Below are 9,296 nucleotides of genomic sequence, written 5' to 3'. Positions count from 1 at the left end.
GGTTTTCAACCTTCCCACTGCTGTGACCCTTTCATAGAGTTCCTCATGTTGTGGTGTCCCTGAACCATAAAATTATTTTCATTGCTGCTTTACAACTGCAGTGTTGCTACTGTTATGAATTGTAATGCAAGTAACCCCTGTGAAAGGGTCATTTGATCCCCAAGGGAGCATTGACCCACAGGTTGAGAACCACTGGCCTAAACTTACAAGTCTATGAAGAATCCACATAAAGATATCAAGGCCATCTCTCTATTCAGAATTAGTTCTTTCAGTTCTCACATCAGCTCCTTGTTCCCCAAAGACTATAAGCAGATTCAGTTATTAGTGGCTTATTTTTGGAACTACTTTCAGCAACACAGAAAAGATACAGTAAAGGGCCACACAGAGAAGAAAATCAGAGAAGTTAGTGGCCTTTCAGTCAGGCAAGGGTAAATGTCAATGGCTTCTTCCTGCCCACAGCTTCCTTCTCTATTGGGTAAATACTGTCTGGATACTAAACTTTGCTTCCATACTTTTAATGAGGTCGGGGATGAGTTTTAAAGCTGAATTTTCTCAGGCAGGGTTTCTGCAAAGACCAAGAAATCATATGTGAAACACTGTATTCAAATGTAACAAAAGATACCTCCCTTCCCATCACCTTCCATTGTCAAAGGGTTGTATGGCAACAATTATCCCTGGATAGCCATTCTTGTGGTTCATTGCTTTCCAGGTCTGGAAAAGCATCTGCTTTATTCTTCATCCATGTGCACTTCCATTCTTGGCCCAGGAAACTGACTTTACCTTTAGTGATAAGTGAACCTAGGGAACCTCACCCTCCACCCCTGCCCCACCCATGTTTGTACATGAGCAAGCGTGATGGAGAATGTTCTTCTGTATATTTGTTTCTCTTACTGGTTGATTAATAAAACACTAATTGGCTGATTGTCCAGACAGGAAGAGACAAAGCTGGGAAGAATCAAAATATAAGCAGGGACAAACAGGTAATTGCTTACTTTTCTGCGGAGACGTTGAACAGTCATCATGTAGCAGGCAAAGGAGTTACAGGTCCGGCATTCCCATGTAAGATGTTTTATTGAGAATTAATTCTTAATATATTTTTAGACCTTCCTATTTATCTTTACTCTTGTTTATATAGTGTTTGCCTTCCTCATGGATTCAAGTTGCTGTGAAACAATGCTAACTCTTATATTAGTGTATCTGGCAGAATGCCTGCATACAATAACTTGGATCCCTATAACTTCTGAATAAAGCACTAAGCATTCAATGAAAAGGGTATTATACTAATATAAAATAATGTGAATGCTAGGAAAACAGTGGCCATTTGAGTTACTCAGCTAAATATATCTGTTTTTGAGGATGTCGAGGATGGAACTTAGAGCATTGGGAATGCTAGGGATATCCTGTACTCCTGTGTGATAGCCCAAGGCCCTAGATATGTAGTTTTTGGTATAAAATAATGACTTTATCTGAAAACAAAACAAATTTCAAAGTGTGTGCTATTTAAATGTAGTGTAGTTACAATGTTGGGTATAAAGTATATTTAATTTCAGTTAGAAAGCAGAAATTAGTTCAGGTGCTCTACTGGACAATCCTTGGTAACACAGTGTCATATGCTTGAAGATATATGGAAGTAGGTGTTTATTGTTCTTACCATACAGGCAAAAAACAGTACATGAGGTAGTATGTATGTTAGTATTATTTTACCATTCTTCAACTAGCACATGTATCAAAATGTCACATTATATACTATAATTAGACATAGGAATAAATAAACATCAGAAAAATGAATATATCCAAATAAATGTAATAATCTAGTGCTGGCAGATGTTAGCCAGTTTCTATATATTTTATCAATCTCTCTTTTCTTACAATGAATTTTTATATATACATGTATTACATTTATGGTATTTATGGTGTGTGTGTATGTTTTGTATTGTGTGTGTGTTGTGTGTTGTGTGTGTGGTATGTATGTGTGTTTGTGGTGTGTGTGTATGTGGTGTGTGTGTGTGTGTGTGTGTGTGTGTGTGTACGTGCACAGCTACACATGTGCCATTGAATGAATATGGAGGTCAAAGGAAAACTTAGTTCTTGTTTCTTCCCAGATTATGGCAGTGGATGTCAATCCATGGCTTTACTTTGTAGATCATTATTCCTTTCTCTGACTTTGCCTACATATATTATTTTCTTCTATTTGTGTCCATGCCTTTACATGATGCTTTCCTGCTCTTATGAGGGTACCAGCCATATTGCCTTAGCACCGTTTTAACCTGATTACATCTTTAGAGATTTTATTTTCCAAATGGCTCATTTGGGGTAAGTAACAATCATATTTCAGAACATATGAAAATTATATGAAGTTAAATTAAGTATTCAATAAGCATGGTGTACTTTCAATAATCATTAGTTAAAATATTGTATATAGGGAAATTAGGGACATAAGTCAGTTGGTAGAATGCTTGGCTATCTTGTGTGAATCCATTGGTTCTAACACTAGCACCATATAAGGAGGGTATTTGAGGTATACACCTATAATCCCAGCACCTGGAGTCAGAGGCAAGAAGATTAGATTTCAAGGTCATCCTTGGCAAAATAGAGAATTTGAGGCCAGACTGAACTGCATGAGAACACTCTCCCCCACCGTGTTTGTGTGTGTGTGTGTGTGTGTGTGTGTGTGTGTGTGTGTGTGTGCGTGCTACAATGGCAAAATTAAGAAGCCACTACAGGACTGTCTGACCTACAATACCTTACTTATTTTCTTTCTGGTCCTTACTAGGAAAATTTGCAGACATTTGTTCTATTCATGTGTTTGTGAAGGACTGAGAAAGTGCAAATTGGATTTAGCTGTTGCTACTGAGAGCACTTGCTGCTCTTAAATGAAGACATATTATTACATGGTACCCAAGAGACCTTGAAACATAGAAGTCAGATGAATCAAATAAGGACTTTCTTCATTCTCTTTGAGTGTGTGTGTGTGTGTGTGTGTGTGTGTCCGTACGCGCACGCGCGCGGGGCGCCTGTGCAACAGTTGTTGCTTGCCATTGTTCAAGCTTAAGAGGGAAAAAAGTAAAAAAGCAAAAGCATCATTGGCAGCGTGGGACGGCGAGATGTCTCAGGAAATTTTCCGCTCCCAGGCATGGGTCCTTGGGCTTCTTGCCTCGGAAGCGCAGCAGCCGGCATCGTGGAAAAGTGAAGAGCTTCCCCAAGGATGACCCTTCCAAGCCTGTGCACCTCACAACTTTTCTAGGATACAAGGCTGGCATGACCCACATTGTCCAGGAAGTTGACAGGCCAGGATCCAAGGTGAACAAGAAAGAAGTTGTGGAGGCTGTAACCATTTTGGAAACACCACCCATGGTGATTGTAGGCATCGTGGGATATGTTGAAACCCCACGAGGTCTCTGTACCTTCAAGACAGTGTTTGCTGAGCACATCAGTGATGAGTGTAAAAGGCGTTTCTACAAGAACTGGCACAAGTCTAAGAAGAAGGCCTTCACCAAATACTGTAAGAAATGGCAGGATGACATGGGCAAGAAACAGACAGAGAAGGACTTCAATAGCATGAAGAAGTACTGCCAAGTCATCGGCATTATTGCTCACACTCAGATGCGGCTGCTTCCCCTGCGCCAGAAGAAGGCACACTTGATGGAGATCCAGGTGAATGGGGGCACTATGGCTCAGAAGCTAGACTGGGCCCGTGAGAGGCTAGAGCAGCAGGTTCCTGTGAACCAGGTGTTTGGATGGGATGAGATGATTGATGTAATCGGGGTGACAGAAGGTAAAGGCTACAAAGGGGTGACAAGTCGTTGGCATACCAAGAAGCTGCCCCGCAAGACCCATCGAGGGCTGCGCAAGGTTGCCTGTATTGGAGCCTGGCATCCTGTCCGTGTGGCCTTCTCTGTGGCTCGAGCCGGGCAGAAAGGCTACCATCACCGAACAGAGATTAACAAAAAGATTTACAAGATTGGTCAAGGCTACCTCATTAAGGATGGTAAGCTGATCAAGAACAATGCATCTACTGACTATGACCTGTCTGACAAGAGCATCAACCCACTGGGTGGCTTTGTCCATTATGGTGAGGTGACAAATGCTCAAAGGCTGTGTGGTAGGAACCAAGAAGTGAGTACTCACTCTCCGCAAGTCCTTATTGGTACAGACCAAAGGACGGGCTCTGGAGAAGATTGACCTGAAATTTATTGATACTACCTCCAAGTTTGGCCATGGTTGTTTCCAAACCATGGAGGAGGAGAAAGCATTCATAGGACCACTCAAGAAAGACCGCATTGCCAAGGAAGAAGGTGCTTAAGGCCAGAAGTACTCTGTGCAGTTGGTGGGGGTCTCAATAAAAATTTTTACAGTGAAAAAAAAAAAAGAAGCAAAAACATGGTTTGTGGAGTCTTAGTCCAAGATTAATTTGGGACCAATAAGCAATTCTTTCTCCAATACCTCAGAAACAGGGGGCAGGGCATGTAAGAGGAGGTAGATGCAGAGGAGAGCTGAAACTTCTCGACACTAGAAAGTTATTAAACACATTAGCTAACAGAATATTTGGTTATCTGAACAATGTCAAGCCAATAAAAATGCTAGCAAGGATGAAGGAGGAATCCATGAAGCCCCACCCTTACCTGAGGAAGTATTGGCAGTTGATCATTGTTGGGAAAGGGAGAACTACTCTCTTGTTGAGATGTGGCTACTGGTGAGTTGTTCATGCTCCAGTGGATGGCTCAATAGATGAACACTGTCTGGACTCTGTTTATTAAAACAGAAAAAGAAGACATGAAATTTGAGTTAAAGGTACTGGAAGAGTAGTGGGGAAGTGGGGGATGGGTATGATCAAAATACACTGCATAAATATATAAAAACTTCAAATAATGAAAATTATTTTAAAACTTTCACACACACACACACATACACAGATATAAATATGTAATCTAACTTCTATGTCTAATTAGAGGCCATGTGTAACAACACACAGGCAGTCATACATAACAATAATACATTGGTATTTGATAGATGACATACATGATATTGACCACATTTATCATGCTATTTATGTTATTTTATTTACCACAGAGTTGAACATTTCTACCACCCAGTGTCTTAGTCACGGTTCTCTAAAGGAATATATATATATATATATATATATATATATATATATATGTATGTGTGTGTGTGTGTCTGTGTCTGTGTGTGTACTTTTGTATATATATATATATATATAATAAATCAGAATTTATTAAGAATTTATCAAATAGTAATGGCTGTGAAATTACACTTGAGATGCTGACAACCTTGTCTGGAGCTCAGAGAATGACTTTTTATATCACCAGTCTTAGCAATACTATGAGGAAACAGGTAGTATAAGAAATTAAAGAAAAGGTCCTGAATTTGAGAAAGAATGAGGGATGGGAGGACAGAATGGGAAAACAAGAAAGAAGAGGAAAAAAAGAAAGAAATTGTTTATTATCAAGAACTGAGGACCAAGAACTGGGGAAGGCCAAGTGAAAAGGAAATAATTTTGATTCTGATCCTATACCTTCCACTAAAATATATAGAAATGAAGGCAAACATGGAGAAATGAGGAACAAAAGAAAGTGGCCACAGCTGGGCTATGGGGATAATCCTGCACTGAGTTGGAAGAGATTAGGAGTTCATTGATGTTGATGGCTACATAGGAGTTCAAGGGATAACTCTGCCGCTGGAGAGCAAACAATGTTATTTGAGATACGTTGTTACTTCCAACAACATGTGAGTAATTAAATTTAAGTACAAGACTTCCCAGCAACTGTGTCTCACAGGGAAAATCCCTGGGTCAACAGGCTTTCCCACATTAAGTAGTATTAACAGATACTATACAATTGACTTTTAATTATGTTTCGAGAATCATTTTTATTACTTTTTAAGATACAGGGTCTTTGTCAGATGCAGTGTTTGCAATTATTTCCCATCAAGCTTTAGCTCTTCTCTCCATCTGCTTGTTTGGTTCTTTTCACAGAGCCAAACATTGGAGTCTGACATTTTTTTTTTTTTCTTACAGGGTGAACTTTATGTCAAGTTTCAGAAACCACTGCCCTCTCCCAGCAGTTTTCCTAGACGTCTTGGAGATTTATATTTTTACTTAAGTCTTGAGTTCTTTTTGAGTTACTCTTGGCAACGTGTGCTTAAAGTTTAGAGCAAGCTTTGACTTTTGCCTCTGGATGTCTGCTTGCCTCACATTACCACTGGGAAGGTTCTGTGGCCAAAAACCACTTTGCATTTTGAAAACAGCTGGGCATTTTTGTGTGGCTCTAAATTGTGTCATTCTGCTTTCTGTTCTCTTGAACTAAGGGAATATTTCCTTATGAATTCCATGTAATCTTGATTATTATTACATAATAAGCTGCAAGATTTATAGGTATTTCCCACATTATTCTTTTAAAAAATTGTTTTACTATTCACTGCCTTTCCATATTAAATCTGAATAATCCTGTCAGTATTTACAAGTTGTTCTGTTAGAATTTTCAAGAGAGTTGTGTTAAACATGTATGCTGAAAAATCTGTGAGAAATGGTTTAGCTATTTGCAAAAACAATTTGTCTGCAACCCTCCAACCCTCTCTATTGTACTCATTAGGTCACATACATCTCACACGGTGTGTGTGTGTGTGTGTGTGTGTGTGTGTGTGAGAGAGAGAGAGAGAGAGAGAGAGAGAGAGAGAGAGAGAGAGAGAGAGAGGGAGAGTCTTATTTGTTTCAGTGTCTTTTTGCAGAGATGATCATGCATAAGCAACCCAGTGAGCGGTTGGGGGCCCAGATGACAAATTGCTGCATGGAGCCTTAATGTACAGACATTTTGACATGGCCAGTTTGACTGGGGAATATCGAGGGGGATTTGTTTATGTTGCCAATGGAGTCAGACCTTGGTTCAAAAGGCAGAGAACACACTAAGCTGGCCAGAGTGGACCAAAGAGTTTTCTGGCCCAGGAGGCTAGTAGGGACACACATGAGGAAGAAGGAGGGACCTAAGGTGATGCTTGGTCTTTTTCCAGTGGAGAAGTTGGAGAAGACAGTATGTGATAAGGTGATGGTATCTCCATTGCTCAATGGATCTCTCAGATTTATTTCCACAATATTTAACTCAAGACTTTTGTTTTTAAACAAAGCAATAAGAGAAGCCAAAATAGAGTCATTTGGTACAATTCAGTTAATACCAAATATTGTTTATTCTAATTTGTGTTATGGTATCTCCGTGTGACTCCTAATCTATATTTGTGTCACAGAGAATTTTTTGAATTCTTTCATAAGGATTTGGTTTTGGTTTATAACATTGTCTCACCTAAGATATTATTACATTAGTTTTCAAATACAGGTAATACGTTCAGGGTGATTGAACTAGCACATCAATGTAGAAGAAACAGCTTGGGTTAAGAGTACTCAGTGCTCTTCCAAAGACCTATCTTCAGTTCTCAGTATTGAACCAAGAGCTGAGAAATGAGACCAGAAGTTGACACATAGATAGTCACAGAATCACATGGCTGGAACAGGAGCTCAGTGGCAGCTGGCTTTTCACAGGGCAAAGGGCTTTTGTTGGTGGTTTGTAGGTCAGGCTCACAACCTCTTGTAACTCCAGATCCAGGGTATCCATCAACCTTTCTGGCTTCTGGGCCCCAGAGCACATGTGGCATATACATCAATAAAAATATAGATTTTAAAAAAGGCCAGACCCGGCGTTGGTGGCACATGCCTTTAATCCCAGCACTTGGATGGAAGAATCAGGCAGATCTCTGTGAGTTCAAGGCCATCCTGGTCTACGGAGCTAGTTCCAGGACAGGCTTCAAAGAAATATAGAGAAACCTGTCTCAAAAAACAAAACAAACAAACAAAAAGGCCAAGGTTGCTGGTGATTTTTTTTTTTTAATCCCAGCATTCAGGAGGCAGAGACAGGTGGACCTCTGTGAGTTCAAATCCATTCTGGTCTACAAAGTGGGCTACAGGACAGTCAGAGCTGAAAAATAAGGAAAAAGAAACATGTCAGGTCTGTTTACATACATATGACCTACTCAAAACTATTCAGTTCTACCCCCAAATTAGTAACTGTCTTGATTTTTTTAATAATTCCAAAGAGTAATCAGAATATATTCTCACTGTACTTAATACACATTGGAACACTGTCCTAAAAGTTTGCAAGTCAATTTGAGTTGGAGTTTTGGCTTATTACTCCATCTGACTGTATATTTGATTAAGGGTCCCAATTTGCTCCATTTTTTGTTTTTGTTTTTTTTTTGTTTGTTTGTTTTTTAATGAAGGACGTTTAGTGTTCTGTATCATGACATCCTCTTAAATTAAGACATTTAAAAAGTCATTTTGTGTTTTGTCCTCCTCACTACAGGCTTCTAAATATCAATGTTAAATATTTCAGTTTAATTTTGTGACTCAGATAAATCTCCTTTCCTTGTCCTGAAGAAGTTTTATGATGGAGCGAACAGAAGAACCTTGTTGAAGGCCACAGTGTCAGTCTCTGCAGAGCCAGACATTCATCACTGGGCTGCCCACTGCCTACACTGCATGAGATTATGTGGTGGCTAACACCCATTGGAAAAGTGTTTATTTCGTCTATGTCAGCCTTCTGCAAGCTACACAGTCTATCCTTTATATATCACAATTTCATCCTTTTAGCTTATGGTTTTGTGTTTTTAGTTGTTTCTCCTCTGTTGGCATTTTTCCAGTTCATGACTAATCCTTAAATGCTATGGTGAAATAATATGTTGCCAACCAGAATGAGCAAGCGAATAATTAGATGTTTTATTAAGAATGAGACTTGTTTATTTTATTGTATTTATTATATGCAATAGTTTCAACTTTCTTAATTCATCTCGTTAAATCATTCTTTCTCATCTTCTTTATGCAATGCTTAATTCTTTATGCAATGCTTCGGTTTTTATGCAGGAAAAAGTTAGCATGCCCTTCAACCAACTTTTAAGGTTGGGTTTGGCTCATACTAATGTAGTCGTCTGACCCCTAGTGGTGATAGGAAACATCTACATGGCTCATTGTAGGAACACATTTTGACAGAATTTTCTGTATAAATTGCAGACAATGAATTACTTCTTCAAAAATTTAGGGTAAAATTACAAGTTCATTTAATAAGCAATCCTTAAAGGAACTTCAGAATACTGCGTTTCTGTTAAAAAAATACTTCTAAATCTGTGTTCTCACTGGTTTTAGCAAGCACTGCTGGGCTACATTTACAACCTTTTAGAAAGCCATTGTTATTTGTGAAAACCTGATCTTGCATTCTTTACAACACTCATGCGTTTTTATT

The 9,296-nt window shown here is 39.0% G+C and overlaps 1 pseudogene; it reads left to right on the top strand.

The window, feature by feature from the left end:
- The first annotated feature begins 3,113 nt into the window (after positions 1–3,113).
- LOC127214802 (60S ribosomal protein L3-like) lies at positions 3,114–4,337 on the top strand (annotated as a pseudogene).
- The last annotated feature ends 4,959 nt before the right edge of the window (positions 4,338–9,296 follow it).

The sequence above is a fragment of the Phodopus roborovskii genome, unplaced genomic scaffold, assembly GCF_943737965.1.
Source record: "Phodopus roborovskii unplaced genomic scaffold, PHOROB, whole genome shotgun sequence".
Lineage (NCBI taxonomy): Eukaryota > Metazoa > Chordata > Mammalia > Rodentia > Cricetidae > Phodopus > Phodopus roborovskii.
Note: the sequence above shows the minus strand (reverse complement) of the source record. Positions and strands in the feature narration are given on the sequence as shown.